This window comes from Delphinapterus leucas, chromosome 3 (genome assembly GCF_059928025.1).
Source record: "Delphinapterus leucas isolate spDelLeu-1000000601 "Yukka" chromosome 3, BTC_Dleu_Yukka2, whole genome shotgun sequence".
NCBI lineage: Eukaryota > Metazoa > Chordata > Mammalia > Artiodactyla > Monodontidae > Delphinapterus > Delphinapterus leucas.
Genome location: NC_143131.1, coordinates 144,132,378 through 144,151,218, shown reverse-complemented (window position 1 = coordinate 144,151,218; position 18,841 = coordinate 144,132,378). Strand labels below are relative to the sequence as shown.

Genomic DNA, 18,841 nt, shown 5'->3' with positions numbered 1-18,841 from the left:
CCCCAGGTGATTCTAATATGCAGCCAACGTTGGGAACCCTGACCTAGAGCACTTGGCTGCAGGGTTTTCTCTGGGTCATTACAGAGGGCTATGCATGTACCTGCTTGTGGGTGCACACGTAGAGAAGGGTGAGGCCGGACATTCCTTATTGAGTGGTGCACAGTGGGCATCTCTGACTCTAGGATGAGGGTGCAGGGATTGGAAATCAAGCCTTGGGTAAAAGCTTGGCCAGGCCAGGAGGGTCCTTGAGGGCATCGAGCATGCCTGCTTCCCTTTCCTGGGGCCGCCTTTGGCTGACTGCTGGTCGCCATGTTCCTTGGCCAAGGGGGCTCTGTTTCAAGGCTGAGGGCAGGAGGTGGTGGGCTGAATGCAGGTGGTGTGGCTATTGGAAGGCCCTTTTGTTCCCTCGGTTCAGAAGGGGCCGTCCTCCCAGGGGCTGAGGTGGGGGGCGTAGCGTTTGGCATCGTGCGCATCGGCGCTGAGTTTATTCTTGGGTTTCTTGGTGGAAATGCACACGGCTACTTGAGCCCCACTCGCTGGCTGAGAGCAATGGGAAAGGTCATGCCTGGGCCCCAACCCCAGCAGGTTGCTTGACTCAGCACAATCCTGGTGTAATTAGGCATGACAAGAAGGAAAAGGGGAAAGGGCTGGTGCTTATTGGCGTGCACTCAGCCCGGGTCCCCAGGGACCAGGGGATTCAGAAGGGCCAGCTGTTCTCAATTTTATTGGAGCCAGGGTTTGGCTCACCTACAGCCATCTCCATCAGTTTGTCCCTGAGCCGCTGGGGTATGCTTCAGTAGCCCGGCAGGATCAAGTCTCCCGGAATGATGGTTGGGTGAGTAATTCTCATTCCGTCCCCTTCCTTTTTCTCTCCTCACGTGGTCTCAGAAGCTGTGTGTAGGAGACGCCATCACATCACTACGTTCAAATCACCCGCTGTTGTTTGAGAGGTAGTCTTGAGTAATGCAGTGCGCCGGGCGCCGGAGCTTTTACACTAGGTAGGAAAGCATTTAGTCGTTACGGAGTCTGGAAGCAAATCCAATGACCTCCTTGGGCCAGGGAGATTATATAAATGGGTAAGTTGGGCTGCCTGTGAAGCCACAGGGAGTGATGGGGGCCAACAGGGGCCGTAAACTGGGGAACTCATGCCCAGCCAAAAGGCATTTTAAATTTTTATTTTTTAACATCTTTATTGGAGTATAATTGCTTTACAGTGGTGTGTTAGTTTCTGCTTTATAACAAAGTGAATCAGCTATACACATATCCCCATATCTCTTCCCTCTTGCGTCTCCCTCCCTCCCACCCTCCCTATCCCACCCCTCTAGGTGGTCACATAGCACCGAGCTGATCTCCCTGTGCTATGAGGCTGCTTCCCACTAGCTATCTGTTTTACATTTGGTAGTGTATGTATGTCAATGCCACTCTCTCACTTCATCCCAGCTTACCCTGCCCCCTCCCCATGTCCTCAAGTCCATTCTCTACGTCTGCATCAAAAAGGAGTTTTTTTTTGTTTGTTTTTTTTGTTTTTGTTTTTTTTGCGGTACGCGGGCCTCTCACTGTTGTGGCCTCTCCCGCTGTGGAGCACAGGCTCCGGATGCGCAGGCTCAGCGGCCATGGCTCACGGGCCCCGCCGCTCCACTCTGCGGCATGTGGGATCTTCCCGGACCGGGACACGAACCCGTGTCCCCTGCATCGGCAGGCGGACTCTCAACCACTGTGCCACCAGGGAAGCCCCAAAAGGGCGTTTTTAAAAAACTCTCACTGCCAAGCAAACAGAACAGGGTCTGTACAGTGGGACTTAGTGGTGGGCAGCCAGTGTCACACCTTCTTCTAGCCACTTAAGGTGTGAGCACTCAGCTAAAGGGCCACAGGCTCCCTCATGTCTGTGTGAGGGTCTGGAAACCCAAAGCCCAGGATGGACTCAGGATTCTGGAGATGTTGTCTTCTGGAGCTGGCTTCATCTGCAGAGGCTGCTTAAGGAGCCCATGCTGGCTGAGCATCTGGGGAAGCCTGCAGAATGCAACTGGCCAAGTCGGGAACTGACCTGGGCCAGTGGGTTAGTGTGGAGGCTTCTGAAGAGGCTGCAGATGGGACCAGGGAAGAAACTGCGGTGACTCTGCTCTCCAAGTATGACTGGAAGGCTCATCTGTCCCTTGAGGAACAGGAGGAGGCAGGCACAGAGTGGGGCCCTGATTGCTCTTGTCTGTGCGTCCTCCAGCTTAGACAGAGAATGTTGACTTGGGGAGCTTGGTGGGCTTCTGCCCTGCTCCCGCCCAGTTTCCTTCTGGTTTCCCTCTGTGCTCACCTGCCTGCTTTCACCAGCACTGTGCTCATTTGCCCACCACCAGACTCAGACCCAGATCCCCCAGGGGGTGGCCCTGGAAGCTTTGCCTGTGGTCTCAGCTTCCTGAGCTCTACCCCATGTGCCATAAAATCTATGGAAAGGTTGCTGTAGATCGAAAGGCCTGTATCAGGCTCAGAGATCTTTCTTACAAGAGACTGACGAAGAAACACAGACTTGAGCTCATGGAATTAGAGTGACAAATCCTTTTCTCCGGGGTCTGAAGCCTTCCATAGCTTCCAAGCCTTTCTCGCTTCTTATGCAGTGCTGTTTTTAGCTTCCTTATCCAGATATATGGGACTCTCCCATTGTTTTCTTATTTGTCCATTCATGTGCTTGTGTTTTCCACGGAGAGTGGGTTGCAGTCAGACGGTTCCTGCAAAGTCCCTTGCCTCCTTCTTAGAATAGTTTACCCCCTTGAAGCACCTCACGTACCGACACCATGGCCCCAAGCCACGTCACAGTGAACAAACCACAGACTGAAATTGCAGCCATTCAGGAGAGAGGAGTCTTTAATTTGGGCTTAAAATAGCCCATAGCCCGAGAGTTTGAGGGATCAGAAGCAAGGTGTCATAGCAGGAATGGGTGTTGGGGATCCGCCCCAGGATGACCGAGCAGGGGCTGTGGGCTGGGAGAAAGACAGGCATAGAGGTTGAGAGTCTGGGCTGGAGGCCCCTGCAGCTCATTTGACATTGTCGTCTTGGGTGTCTTTCGTAATGGAAGAGTGAACGATGTGGCAGTAAAAATACATGGGACCTGCCTCCTCCGTCTGGAATGGAGTATTTGCTCCCCCTCTTTCTCACAACTCTGCAGGCATCGTTATAATATTAGCTATAATCAGGGCAACCATGTTGCTGAACTCTTGGGTCACTGTGTACATTATATGTTCCAGGGGTGCCACTCGAACTGTATGGTCTTGAACAACTCCCCCTGGCGTTGTGTAAGACACGGAACTGGTAATATAAGAGCAAAGAGATACTGAGCACCTCTGGGCTAGACATTGTTCTAGCCTCTTGACATGAATAAACTTGCTTAATTCTCAACCCAACCCAAGGAGGAGGACACTGTGATTAGCTCCATTCTACAGACAAGGAAGTGGAGGCACAGACAGTTTAAGTTACTTCTCCAGAGTCGTGTTGCTAGGTCAGTGTACCAAGTGCAGAGTAAGTGTCAGTATGATCCCAGTGCCCACATTTAACCATTATACATCACCTTCCATGTTAATATTTTGTGGTTTTTATTCTTGTTATTGTGATTACTGTCTGTCTGAGTTCGGGCTGCTATAACAAAATACCACAGACTGGGTGGCTTAAACGGCATTGATTTCTCGTAGTTGTGGAGGCTAGAAATCCAAGACCAAAGTGCCAGTGCGGTGAGGGCTCTCTCCCTGGCTTGCAGATGGACACCTTCTCTCTATGTCCTCCCATAGTGGAGAGGGTGCTCTGGTGTCTCTTCCTTTTCTTCTTTTCTTTTTTTTTTTTGGCTGTGTAGGGTCTTCGTTGCTGTGTCCGGGCTTTCTCTAGTTGTGGCGAGGGGGGACTACTCTTCATAGCGGTGCACGGGTTTTCATTGCAGTGGCTTCTCTTGTTGCGGAGCACAGACTCTAGGTGCACGGGCTTCAGTAGTTGTGGCTCACGGGCTTAGTTGTTCCGTGGCACGTGGGATCTTCCCAGCCAAGGGATCGAACCCACATCCCCTGCATTGGCAGGCGGTTTCTTAACCACTGTGCCACCAGGTAAGTCCCTCTTCCTCTTCTTCTAAGGGCACTAATCCCATCATGTGGCTCCACCTGTGTGACCTCATCTAAACCTATTTACCTCCCAAATGCCCCACCTCCAAATACCATCACACTGGGGGCTAGGGCTTCAACGTATGAAATTTTTTTTGAGGGGCACAAACATTCCGTCATAACACTGCCATTTCCTTGTTTTCGACCCTACTGGACTATACAAGTTCCTAGATCACAGGTCAGCAAACATTTTCTGTAAAGGACCACATAGTAAATATTTAGGCTCTGGGGACCATACGGTCCCAGCTGCAACTATACTCAACTGCCCGTATAGTGCGAGAACAGCCATAGACCATCTATAAACAGTTGAGCAGGCTGTGTTCCAGGAAAACTATATTTATGGGTTCTGAAATTTGAATTTCATATAATTTTTATGTCATGAAATATTATTCTTCTTTTGATTTTTTTCAACTATTTAAAAATATAAAAGCCATTCTTAGCTCATGGGCCATAACAAAAACAGGTTGAAGGCTCCATTTGGCCTGTGGGACATCTGTCCTAGAGGGCAGGGACGTGGAGGGTTACGGATTGATTATAGTGTGTGCCTCCCCAGGATCTCGCTCAGTCCTGACTCTGTCTCCATCTGCAAATAATGACTGAATGAATTACTCCATGGTAAGCTCTCCCAGGTACGCGCGATGACTCAGGGATACCGCTGATTTTCAGAGCATGAGTAAAAAGTTTCTGAAAGCAAGGGGTGGAAATGTAGTCATTGTCACAATGGCCAAGAAGAGGGCAGGAGCCTCCCTTCATGGATGTTTGTAGGAGAGTGAAGAGAGAATTTTTTTTCTACATAAAGTGGAGGGATTTATTCTTCGCAAAGAGACCTAAGGAGCATGATTTGTAATAGGAAACAGATTTTCCCCGAAGATAAATGGAATGTCCCCACCTCCCAAACTGAGAAGAGGATTGTTTCCTCTTTACAAAGGAAACAAATTGGATTCTCAAAGGAATAATCAGAGAAGTTTTTTAAATTGTCATAATAATAAGCAAGATAATGGTTTCACGAATGATGAAAGGGAAGTTTGCCTTCCTTGGGCCTGGATGTGCAGGCCTGGTTGGAGGATCAGATCGGCCCTTCTCAATCCCTGCCTAATTCCTGCCCCTTGGCATTTTATCAGCACCAGATGGGGGTGAGTGGCTCCTGCCCGCATGGGCGATGGTGGGCCCATCCGGGGCCCAGTGTCTCACTGTAAAGACATTCCCTTCCTTTCCAGCTCCTTTTCAGCATGCTACTAAAGTAGGTCCTCTCTCCACAGTCAAGCTTCCAACGGCTGCAGTTCATTCTGGCTCATGGGAGAGGGCATGACGGATGGGAGACTTCCCTGAGCAAAGGCACGGTGCTTGGAATGAGCCTGGTGGGTGAGGGGGACCTCCCTGGATGGACTGGCTATTTGGGCTACACTTCCAGGCAGCCAGCTACAGGACGGAGGCCTCTCATCTTGGTGGAGGTGGAGAACCTTGATGGATTGAGGGACCATGTGCCACGTATCTGGATGAAAGTCAAATCAGCTTTGTGTTTGGCCAAATGCTGCTGGGAACGGATGCCGAGTGTTGGTATACGCCTAAGACTGGCTGGGAGAGGGGCGGAACTGCATCCATTTGATCTGAAAGCCTTAACTCCTCAGTTCTTTGCTGGGCTCTGGAGTCGTGGACAGGACTCCCACCCAGCCCTTGCTCTCTAGTTGCTTGTAATAAAGTAGACAGATTCCGTTCCTTCAATTCCCTGAGAGATACAGGAACAAGGAGCACGGAGCCCCAACAATCCAGCTCTGTCCTCCAGTCTTGTTACCCTGTAGATAATACTTAGAGGACATTAACTGAGGGCAAGTTACTTAGCCTCTCAGGACCTGTTTCCTGTGAAATGGGGTTAATGATAGTATCTGCCTCATAGGATTGCTGTGAGGACTCAAAGGAGATGAGTCGTGCCTGATACATGGTGAGATCTCAGTGCATGGTAAAACTGTATTATTGTTGTTGTTATTTCCTAGCAAGAATAATTTCCTACATTTGTACAGCTCTTTTTTAATTTATAAAGTCCTCTCTCTTACAGTACCTCATTTAATTGTCTCAAAAGCCCTGTGAGGCTCAGCAAGCGCTATTAACCCGTTTTGCAGATGAGAAGAGTGGCTTACCCAAACTACCCAATTTGGAACTACATTATGGAACCAGGTTGTGAGCCCCAATGCTGCAGCTTCTGGTCTGGTTGTCATCAATGACTATGTGTCATTCTGCCTTCTCGCAGGGGTCTGGGGCCGTGTCAGCCCTGTGGGTGGTGCCCAGGTATGCAACAAGTGTTCTCTGGTCTTAAGGAGCTGAGAGTCTAGTTGAAATTTGAAGAGCCCCGTCTAGGAAGTAGAGAGTCCACATACAAGTGGAAGCCACTTTTGCTGTCTCCAGCAAGAGAGGTTAGGCCAGAAATCCACTAGCCAGGAGTCTTATACGGCGCCATCAGATGACACCCAGAATTTTCTTGTGCTGAACCTGCAAAGACCTGTCTCTGATTTCCCACGTGTCGCTCAGCAAATTCCCTCCATGTGTGAAATGAGCAACGGAGCCAACTCTCTGGTGGATCACGTTAGGTCCAGGTTGCATCACAATCCCCCTCACCCCCGCCACCACTCCAGCTTCACAACAGAACTTAACGTTATTCTATGATTACTTCGCGTCATCCTCCCCAAATGTGCATCAAATTAAAGAGTTATTAGGGCATGGCAGGACATGTTTATGGGGAAGAGTTTCCTTTAAAGTCACAGCTCGGCCTGAACTCACTTTATTAATGTTTATACAAAGTATGTAGTCTGTTCCAATGCAATCCGTGTTTATAGTCGTGGAGCAATCATTGCATTCCTTGGGCTGCTCCTTCCTGTTTTCTTAAAGCGATTACTGAACCTATGTTAAAAGTGAATCGTGTGTGTATTCTGTAGCTGGTCAGGCTTGGAGAAGTGCATCGTTCAGAGAATGATGCTTAACCACGACGCGTCCTGCAAATAACATAGACTTTGGTCGGTGGCCCAAGTGGACTAGAAGGGGGGGCTCCTTCAGAACAACAACATGGTGGGCAACCAGGCCCCCTTGCGAGCACTTCCGTTGCCTCCCGCCTCTGTCATGGGTATTTTGTGGCTCTAGCGAGTATGAACCTTATGTTGATTTGCTCAGGATAGTCCCAGCTTTTTCCTGTTTTCTTGATATTATTGTTAATGGCATCCCCTTTGATTCACAAAAGCATTCAAGTCTGTATGATAAACTGTATGGTCACTCTGGCTCTAACTGGTGTCCACATGCACTGCTATAAATGAAATACGGACATCCACTTTGGATCTCAAGATGCTTTAGGGAAGGATGATGTGTCTGGGTAGACTAGGAAAATCAGGGGAAGACCAGGTGCCTCTTCTAGGTTAGTTAAGCACCAAGGTCCCACCCGCCCTTTCTACATCTTACTTGTGCCCACGTTTTGCGTGAATAATAATCATCAAATTGGTGGTCATGGCTACTTATTGAGTACTTGCTGTGTCACCAGCCCTGTGGTAGAATCCCTTTATCATCTCATTGAATCCCCACAACATCCTAGGAGCGGGGTACTACTGCTATTATACCCATTTTACAGATGAGGCAACAGAAGCTTAGGGGTGGGTTAAGTAGCTTGCCTGAAATCGCACTGCTCTCTGGTAAGATCTGAGCTGAGACTGTTTGATTCCAGGGCCTGCTTTCTTAAGCATTAGGCTCTGGAGCAGGGATCTCAAACTCACATGCCGGTAGGGAACAGGCAGGTGATGTAGGTGAGGGAAGCAGGTGAATGGGACTGATGAATACCAGAGCAAAATGGGCTGTTGCCTCTTAGCTCCAGTTTCCAGTGGCCGTGAAGGCCCAGGGTTGTCACATCACCTGATTTGGAGGAGATAAACCAGAATTGCAGATTTGTATGTGAAGTGCTCCCAAATTGGCAGTTGAGTTACAAATGTTAAAGTCATGCTGAGGACCAGACTAAACAACTCTGTGGGCCAGAATTGGCCCGTGGGCTATCCATTTGCAACTTCTACTCTACTGTCTCCAGCAAAGAGCTGGATATGCCCCAGGTGTGCCTCTTCCTGCTGGAGGATGAAGCTGAACAGAGCAAGACAGGGGTCTCCTGCTTCAAGGAGAGGAAGGCTGGAGCCTCCTTCCCACAGACCCTCACTTCCACCACATCCTCCACTGCATACGAGCATCCAGGCTGCCCCTCTGTCTGGCCCGTTCTCCTCCCTGCAGGTAGCTGTCTGCACGGCGCTGGCTGCAAACTTCTGCAGGTGTAAAATTATATATGCAAGAGTGTTGCCAAGCAAGACATTTAGCCCAGGGAGGCTTAGTTCCCAAACAACTGAGGTAGTGTGAAGCTAGTTTTTTAAATCGAATTCAGTCCTTTCTCTCCCGACTGCCTGTCTGTGTTTTTAAACTTGTATGTGGTTATGATGAGAATGAAGTATAAAAGTCGCAGAATAATTGAATGATACCTCCTGTTGTGCTAGTCGGGAGAGGTAAGGCAGGAGGTAAGAGCTCTGTGATGGCTGATCCGCAGGGACACACTGCTGTCTGTGACCTGGTGGGATGGTAATTTGACAGTTCTTCAACACATGCTGTTTTCTCTCTTCCATCGGGGAAGATGCATGGATGACATTAGGTCCCTTGGGGCTGGGAGAGGGAGCAAAGAAAGAAAGACACCCATTAGGACAGGGCAGTCTGAGCAGCTCCTAAGAACTGTCCTTGGACTCATCAAGGAATGTTTTCCTTTGGCCAGATTTCCAGGGTCTTGAATGGCTTTAGTTCTGCTGGTCACTTTAGCTATGGGGAGAGTCTTATTTCAACTGGACCACTTTTTTCAGTGTTTCTTTTTTTCCAGAGGGGAAAGGGGGTGTATTAGTAATACAGATTTACTGTGGAAAACATTGACAATACTAATGAGCAAAATGTGAAAACTCTTCACCCCAGGATCCAAAGAAAACTAGTGTACATTTCTCTGAGCGTCTCCAAGGGGCCTCATTTCACTTGAGGTGTCTGGGGCGGAAGCGGGGCGGAGTAGAGTCTGTGGTCGCGGCTCCCACGGAGCTTTGTGTTCCTTTGGGAGAGGAGGCAAACACACAGGAAACAGGCAGCAACATACGAGGTGGAAGGAAATGTGACGAAAGACCAGAATGAATTGTGCAGAGGCTAAATGATGCAGAAGTTCAGGGCAGGGACAGATCAGCGTAGGATGGAGAGGCTGGGAGCCCCGCAGAGAGCAGGGGTGGCAGGCTTCACCAAGCCTGGAATGAGGGTGTATCGGTTTCCTGGAGCTGCTGTAACAAAATGCCACAGACTGGGTGGCTTCAAACGACAGAAATATATTCTGTCACAGTCGTGCAGGCGAAAGTCTGAAATTGAGGAATCGGTAGGGCTGTGCTTGCTCTGAAGTCTGTAGGCAGAGTCCTTCCTTGCCTTTTCCCAGCTTTGGGTGGTGGCTGACAATCCTTGGTGGTCCTTGGCTTGTAGCTGCATCACTCCAGTCTCTGCCTCTGTCATCACATGTCTTCTCTGTGTGTCTCTGTCTCTTCATCTTCTAAGGACTCCAGTCATATTGGACTAGGGCCCACCCGAATGGCCTCTTATAACCTGATTACGTCAGCAAAGACCCTATTTCCAAATAAAATCATTCACAAGTACCGGGAGTTAGGACTTCAACGTTATCTTTTGGGGGAAAACAGTTCAACCCATAACAGAACAGTAGGATTTGGATGAGGGGAGAATGTTGAGGGCTTTCGAGGCCAGCAAATAGCGGGGACATAGGTGTTGATGGAGTGCCTAGTACCGTTCCTGATCTGATGAGTGCTCAGTAAATGTCTATGGAGTGAAAGAAGTAAGAATTAACAAACTTATGGTTGCCAGGGGTGAAAGCGGGGCGGGGCGGGGGGGGTGTGGGAGGGGGAGGGATAAATTGGGAGATTGAAATCGACATATACACACCACTATATATAAGATAGATAACTAATAAGGACCTACTGTATAGCACAGGAAACTCAATACTCTGTAATGGCCTATATGGCGAAAGAATCTAAAAAAGAGTGGATATATGTATATGTATAACTGATTCATTTTGCCGTACAGCAGAAACTAACACAACATTGTAAAAACTATACTCCAATAAAAGTTAAAAAACAAAAATAAAAACAAAGGAAAAGAATTAAACGAGGCAGGCTGAAAACAGCGATGAGACCCACCGGCTGCTGTGCTCTTGCACTGGGAGAGAAGCTGGCATTTTGGGGAGATTAATCTGGTTGTAGGGAGCAGGTTTGATGTCAGGGAAGGAGGCTGAGGGTTGTTAAGTCATTTCGCTGCTTGACGCCCCCACCCCCCCCCACCCCGCGGTTCTGATTGCTGAAGACCTGAAGCCTGCCCCGTGACTGCTCCACAGTCTGGGTGCCACCTGCCTCTATGTCCCATTTGGGGCCATTCCAATCCAGTCACCTGGACCTCCTTTCTGTTGCTTAGGGCCTTCAAGTGCTTTCTCTATTCAGAAAGTCTTTGTGTTTCTGTTCCTCCACTTGGAAATTTCTGCCTTCAGCCCGTCCCCTCATCTGGCTCCTCCTTCTTGTCTGAGTCTTGGACCAAATCTCTCCCCCTAACAGAGGCCCCTCCTGGCCACCTTTGCTAGCGCTTCTGCTTCTTCCCACCCCCATCTTTCTTCTCGTCACCTCACCCTGGCATGATTTCCTGGTTATTTCCTTGTAGCCTGTAGTTCCGCCGTCTAAGTGTGGTTGCCTGTGTCCCACTGTATTAGTTTTCGCTGACTGCTCAACAGTCTTACCACAAACTTGGCAGCTTTAAACAACTCCCATTTATTACCCCCACAGTTAGCTGGGGGCCTCTGCTTCAGGGTCTCACAAAGCTGCAATTCAGCTGTTGCTTGGGGCTGTCGTCTCATCTGAAAGCTCAGCTGGGGATGGACCCACTTCCAGACTCTTGAGGTTGTTGGCAGAAGTCAGCCCCTGGCAGCCCGTTGGAACTGTGGGCTTCAGGCTCTTGCGGGTTTTCGTTAGGTTCTCCTAGGCTGTTGTGGAGGCTGCCCTCAGTTCCTTGCCTGCCTGGCCTCCCTCACATGCTGCTCACTTCATCACAGGTGTCAAGGGAAAGGGTCCCCTAGCAAGGCAGGCACTCCAGTCATACGTAATGTAACCACAGCAGTGACCTCCTGTCCCCTTTGTGGTATTACGTTGGCAGGAAGCAAGCCATCAGGCCCTGCCCACGCTCAAGGAGAGGGGATTACACAAAGGTGCTGACACCAGGGAGCAGGGATCCGGAGGCTGCCCTAGAAGTTGTCTGCCACACTCTCCAAGAGAATAAAAGTGACAGCAGGGGCCATGGCGGGAATCACAGAGTTCCTGAAAGGAATCTTGCGGGGGTTGTGCAATACCCTAGCCACGAGCACAGTGCCAGGTTCAGAGTAGGTGTTTAATAAAGGCATGCTGTAGGAAGAAAGGAAGGATGCAAGGGAAGGAGAGAGAGAGGGGGAGGAAGGAAGTAACGAAGGAAGGAGGGAAAGAAGGAATGTCCCACTTTCCCCTGCAACATGCCAAAAGTAACAGCTAAACAAATCTGCTCGTGGTTATCCTGAGGCAATGCCTCTGGGTTTTTATACATGCTGTTTCTTTTATTGAAATCCTCTTTTCTCCCTCCCACACATTCCCATGCCAACCAACCTGGCTATGGCCAAGTCATTCTTGAGGTCTCAATTAAAATGTTACTTTTTCAGAGAAGCCTCTCCTGACCCCGAAAACCGGATAACTCAGTACTCCTTCCTCTATACTCTCCCATAAGCTTTTTCTTTGTTTAATCGGAGTATAATTGCTTTACAATGTTGTGTTAGTCTCTACTGTACAACGAAGTGAATCAGCTGTACGTATACACATATCCCCTCCCTCTTGGGCCTCCTTCCCATCATCCCCCCCAATCCCACCCATCTAGGTCATCACAGAGCACCCGAGCTGAGCTCCCTGTGCTATACCACAGGTTCCCACTAGCTATCTGTTTTACACATGGGTAGTGTATTTATGCCAAACCTAATCTCCCAATTCATCCCACCCTCCCCTATCCGCCCTGTGTTTGTCTGGCACAGTCTAGAGCAGGAGTCTGCACACTGTAGCCTCCAGGCCAAATCCAACCTTCATCCTGTTTTGTAAATAAAGTTTTATTGGAGCATGGCCACACCCATTAGATTGTGTATTGTCTGTGGCCTTCACGCTAGGAAGCAAAGTCAAATGTTGCAATAGAAAATATGGCCAGCAGAATCTAACTTATTTATTATCTGGCCCTTTAAAGAAAATGTTTGTGAGCCCCTAGTGTAGGATGCTTACCACAGTCTGTGGTATTTGACCCTTTATTTATTTCTTCCCCACTAAACTCTTGACTTCCTTAAGGACACAGACGATGCCAGTTTACCCTTGGTTCCCAGCATTTAGTCCAGGACCTGAAACTTAATGGTCAAGATATGTTTGTTGAATGAATGAATGAGTGAATGGTAAATCTGTCAGAACTAGAGAACAGGTAGAAAAACTCAAATTAGGGTTATTTGAGGAGGGTCGATTTACAAGGGGCTATTTCAGAGGTGTGGGTGTGGCTCAGGGAACCAGGACTCAATTGCGTCAGGACTAGAGGCGATGGAGCTACCGTCGCCTAAACCAGAAGAGAGGAGAGGAGGCCAAGTGTTCTGGGGCAGGAAGCCGTCAGTCATGAGGAGGAGCTGTGACCTTGGGTGGCGACACTGGCTAACCTGCGTGACCTCTCAGGGTGGCAACCGGGAGAGTGAGTGCCTTTCCTCCCTCTCCTCCCTTCCTCCCAGCTCCTGCCCAGCTCAAAGAGAACAGGGCCCAGGAGCCAGCCTTGCAATGTGGTCCATTCAGGTCAGCCTCCCAGCGTGGAGAAAGGTGAATAACTGCAGCTGAGGCCACAGCCCCCTTGCCAACTTCTTCTGGTTTGGTTGGAACCTCTTCTTTGCTGGTGATAAACAAGGGGTTAGGCTAGGCAAGAGACATCTTAATTCGGGCCCCTCCTGCCCTTTCCCGAGCGGGATTCCCCAAATGGGGCGACGCGATCTTCATGTGAGTGCATCACACCCTCTGAAGGCTTGTTCAGGGGCTTGCCGCCCACCCCCTCCTCAGACCCGCCACTTCTCTGTGACCCCTGCGCGGCCCCTGCTGTCACCCCTCCCCCTCACTTCCTTCCCATCCGCTCCAGGGGGTCTTCTCTCTGAGTTCCTGCTGTGACGTCTCTCTCAGATCTCTGACTGCCCACTCCCCACCGACTGTAGACCACATCTCTCAACATTTGATTTTGCATGTTCTTACATCGTTCTCTAAGTATCTCGTAAATCTTAGTCCGTCTCCTCAGCTAGACTGCAAGCTCTCTGACAGCAAGAACCAAGCCATAATTTTTAAGCCCACTTGGCCTGGGACCCCAGGTATGAGAACTGGAGATCTCAAAATGGTCAGGACTTTACGGGTCGTGAATCCAGCCTCCTGCCTGTTGCAAGGGCCCCCTAGGCATCATGCTCAACATGAGTCAACGACTAATCTCCGCTTGTATACCCCTGCATTTAGGGACTACTGTGTTGTAGGGCAGCCCTTACAAGTTCACCATATGTTGAGACCTTATCTTCTTTCCTGAAACCCAGAAGGCGGCGCTCTGTATACACTGGTCATACAGAGGGCAGGTGGTCTTAAAGTCTGATCTGAACTGATGGTGTATTCTCTAACTCTGTATGTTTCACCATCACAGATAAACATCTTTTGTGAAGCCAGTGCTAATCTATCCTCTGCATCCTCTCCCTACCAGTTGTTGGCTGTGGGTGAAAATTAACCACTCCCAATGCTGTTTAGAAAGCACTCCTCACATACTTTACCTCTTGAGCCTCATAGCAATCCCATAGATCTGGTATTTTGGGTCATACTTTATAAAAGTTTCATCAACAATACCAGCAACTGGGGCTCTTTCCCAAAGTCACATAGCTAAGAAGTGAGAAAGTGGAGACTCAAATCCACATCTTCTGAGTTTATAGTTGAAGCCCTTTTCTCCAACCCCATGCTGCCTCACTGCGGGTTGTTTTTTGCTCCTTGCCCTTCCTGAATGTGCCACGGCAAAAAAAATTTTGCAAGGATGCCACATAATGAGTCAAAAGAAGGATGAATATGCATGTGCCAAGATAAGGACAGTGGTCCGCCCTAGAACATTTTTGTTTCATTTTTTCCAATGTTGTTCTGAATTGCACTTCCTCCCCACCCCACCAAAGGTGTCAAACAGATGTGGAAATACCGCAGAGCTCCAAGTCACAGCCCTGGTGTATGGTTCACTGATTGTGATGGGGAAAAATAATGCAGGAGTTTACCGTGGTGATGCCTGTTTGTGAAGGCGACGTGGTAGATGATGAGGAGCATGGTAGAAACCAGACATGGGCAAAAACAGCAAGAAAGCACTTTCCCCTGGAGTCTGCAGAGGGGCCCAGCGCTTGTACGGGCCCAGATCTCACGGGGGAGATGGGATAAAAAAATGCACCAACTTGGCTGGAGTGGGGAGCAGCAAAGCCACTAGGAGTATCCCTTTACTTTCTTTAAGACATAGGATGGTAAATTCTGTTCTGTTCTGTTCTATGTATTTATTCATTCATTTTTCTGGCAGTCATTGGTTACCCTGATATGGTAGAATATGCTTAGACCCTAGCTGGAGATGGGCAGCATGATGTGATGGTTAAAAACATGGCCTCTGCATTCAAGGAGCTTGGGTTCAAATCCCAACCTTGCCACTTACTGCTTGTATGACCTCGTGGCAATTTGACTTACTGATAAAATCTTCTAAGCTAGGGTGCTTCCTCATGTGAAAAATGGGATAATTAAGGTACCCACTACATATGATTGCTGACTGGATTAGAGAGAATAAACATGAAGTTTTTGGTACAGTGCCTGGTGCATAGTTTGGGCCCAGCAAATATCTTTTTAAGGCTGATCTTCAGTATTTTTTATCTGTTGAAGGAAGGTAGTAATACTTACCTTTCAGAACTATTGCAAAGAGAAGGAAAAGAAAAAGGTTAGAAAGCTCCTGACTCAAAGATACTGCATTCATCACTGTAGAGTGCTATAACAAATAGTCCCCAGATTTCAGTGACTTAAGAGTTATTTCTGGAACATGTCTGAGTCCAATATGGGTAAATGGGGAGACAGGGGAGGAAGATCTCAGTTGCATGCAGTCATTCAAGGAGTCAGGCTCTTTCTATCTGCCGTGTAGGATTGGGCAGGAAGTTTTATGGAACAGGCCTGAAGGTGGCATATATTACTTGTGCTCATGTAATAATGATGAAACTCAGTCACATGGTTGCACCTCCCTGCAAGGGATGCTGGGAAATGTGGTCTATCTCTGTGCTCTGGACAGAAGGAAAATGGTGCGGTGGACAACTTGCCAATCTCTGCCCCAGTGTTCAATGTATGGCAACCACATTTTGTGAACACTAATATAATACCATGGTGATTCCCATGGCATCCTAAGCCCCACTTAGAGGGATGGGCACCCCTAATTATGCAGTCTCTTCTTCTCAGAGCCTGAGAGAAGGGCCGGTTCTCATCTCATCCCTACAGTGACATGTGCCCTTCTGAGCCATCCTTGGCCCCTCTGAGCCATCGTTGGCCATAATGACAGGATTGAGGGTCTCCAGAGTGGCAGGCAAGCCTCAAGAAAGGACATGCCATTGAGAGTCATATGAATGGAGTTCTATTGTTCATGGTAAATTAACTCTTCAGACATTAAATATTTCTCTTCCATTCTCTTCCATCTCTCTATTGTTGCAAAACGAATCACTCCAAAACTTAATGGCTTAAAGATATGCACCCGCTTTAGTATTGCCTCTCATGGTTTCTGTGGGCAGGAATTCAAGAGTGGTTCAGCTGGGCGATCTGGCTCAGAATTTCTCGTAAGTCACAGTCAGATGGTAGCTGGGGCTGGAATCTCAAAGGCGTCTGCACTCATACGCCTGACCTCTAGGCTGTGAAGACTCAAACAGCCAGGGCTGGACCAGATGGGGCTCCTCAGGTGCCTCTCTCTCTCTCTTTGGTCCCCTCACATGATCTTACCATTGGGGATTTCAGGTCTTCTGACCTCACGTGGCAGCTCAGGGCTCCAATGCAAGTGCTCTGAGAAGCAGCCAGGCGGTCACTTATTGCCTCTTCTACTCTAGCCTCAAAAGTTCTGCAGCATCGCTTCTGCCAGAATCCTCTTTGTCCAAGCGGTCACAAAGGCCTGCTCAGGCTCAGCGGAAAGGGGCAGAGACTCTACCTCTTGAGGAAAGGTGTGTCAAAGGAACTGTTTGTAAACATGTTTTATTGATGAAACGGCCCCACTTCCCCACCCTACCCCCGATCTAGATGCTGTAATGGCTTCCCCATCTAACATCACCCCAGATGGGATCATTCGTGCCTGCAGATGGTTCAGAGCTCATACTGAGCTAAAGTAGACTGATTTCTTCAAAGGACAGAGCTGAAGGCTGAGAAATCTGGCTAAGGAGCCTGGCCTGGGATGACGGGGCTGGGGAAGGGACGGACACATGAGGTGGTGCAACCTCTTCTCAGTGTCAGTTTCCTTAGTTCCCATTTTCAGCCAAGCAGGTTGGCAATCCAGGCTCTGTCCTCACCAAGCCAAGGTCTGCAAGCAGGAGAGGGTTATGTAAAGCATGGAAGCTCAGAGAACTTAAGTCAGTGACTCAGATTCACACAGCTAGGAGTGGGGAGCGGGACAGAGATTTGAACCCTGACCTGTATCACCCCAAACCCATATGCTCCCTGGCCTCCCTGGCAGTGTGCGCGTTGGGCAGGGGTGGCGGTGGGGTTTGGGGCAGACAGACAACAGAGCTCTCTCCCTACCCTCTCTCTGTAGCCAGATACCAGGGAAATAGGTGTCCTAGACACACTGCACGGGAGAGGCAGCAGAAGGGGACCACTCTTGGTGCTGTCACTCAACTAATTATAGTAACGGTAGCTGCCACGATTACTTAACGAGTGCCTGAGAAGCACTGTGTATGCGTCGTCATCTCATTTAACCCTCGTAAAAACTCTTGAGGTCAGGATTGTCACCGTCAGTTAGAGGGTGTTGGAGAAACTGAGCCTTGGAGGTGAAGCGAACTGTCCATCAGTCACTCAGTAAGTGGCAGGGCAGGCATTCAAACTCATGGCTGCTTCCCTCTGAAGCTCAGCCTCCCAAACACTGACTCTGTGCCTGAGACAACCCCACAGTCCCCACCCGAACCCATGCCTCCAAGTCCTCGGCATTTCAGCGGCACACTCTGTGCCCCTTCATAAATAAATATTAATTGAAAGTATCAGTGCCGCCGCCGCTAACACAAGCTGCCGAGTTACCACGCTGTGCCCTGGTGACTAAACCCTTGGTTGCATTGTCATATTCTCAGTTGTCACGGTCCCCAAACATCCATCCCAGTTGAGAGCACAGGGAGATCAGCTCGGTGCTTTGTGACCACCTAGAGGGGTGAGATAGGGAGGGTGGGAGGGAGGGAGACGCAGGAGGGAAGAGATATGGGAACATATGTATAGGTATAGCTGATTCACTTTGTTATAAAGCAGGAAACTAACACACCATTGTAAAGCAATTATACCCCAATAAAGATGTTAAAAAAAAAAAAAGAAACAACTTTGATTGTTACTGTATTTTTTAACATTTTTTGGGAGTTTGGGATTTACATATTCACACTACTGGATTTATTTATTTATTTTTAACATCTTTTTTGGAGTATAATTGCTTTACAATGGTGTGTTAGTTTCTGCTTTATAACAAAGTGAATCAGCTATACATATACATATATCCCCTACTGTATTTAAAATAGATAACCAACAAGGACCTACTGTATAGCACAAGGAACTCTGCTCAATATTCTGTAATAACCTAAATGATTGTTAATTTAGATAGAAGAAAACTGGATGACGAAGGGAGGTGGTTCCCCAGGGAGGGGGCTCCAGGACTCACTTGATTTTTATTTTCAGTATGACTTTTTGAAATCAGGAGAGTAATCCCTCCTCCAATTTGATTTTTCTTTATACAGAGTGCTGGAATCTGAAAATTGTTTCCCTTTTCATTTTATGCAACTTGAGAACTCACAGGTCTTTCTGAGGCATAATAACAGGGTGGCAACTTGAGGACCTGAGTAGGAGAACCAAAGAAGTGGTGAACGTATGGATGGGGATCCGTCATTGGGAAAATGGCCTCTTAGTACCTAAATGTTCTGGCAGGAAGCAAAGCTAAACTCCAACTTGGCCAAAACCAATGACCTTTTAGTACCTAAATGTTCTGGCAGGAAGCAAAGCTAAACTCCAACTTGGCCAGAACCTTGAAAAGTTTCTGATCCAGGAGACATGGTAAATAGGAATTAATTGTTCAGCCTCCATTATTAAAAACTGTAACATATTATTCATGGTCCTTTTTTTTTTTTGTATCCCGTCTTCGTAGATAGCTTTAGTGAACACAGTATTTATACGATTGTTCACAAGTTCTTTCTTGACTTTGGTTTTCTCTAATCCTGGTTTTCTGCCATCCAAGGTGCCTCCTTCTGGACACCAACGCCACCATAATAATTTGAGCTCTTCCGTGGCAAATTCTTCTCTTTAGGGCCATTTTCAGGAGCTTCAGCCTACAGATTGGGGCAGGAGTAATCCATG

At 48.4% G+C, this 18,841-nt stretch overlaps 1 protein-coding gene across 1 annotated transcript in view; it reads left to right on the top strand.

The window, feature by feature from the left end:
- SLIT3 (slit guidance ligand 3) overlaps positions 1-18,841 on the top strand; it is a 611,722-nt gene that overhangs the window by 25,031 nt on the left and 567,850 nt on the right. The window lies entirely within an intron of this gene.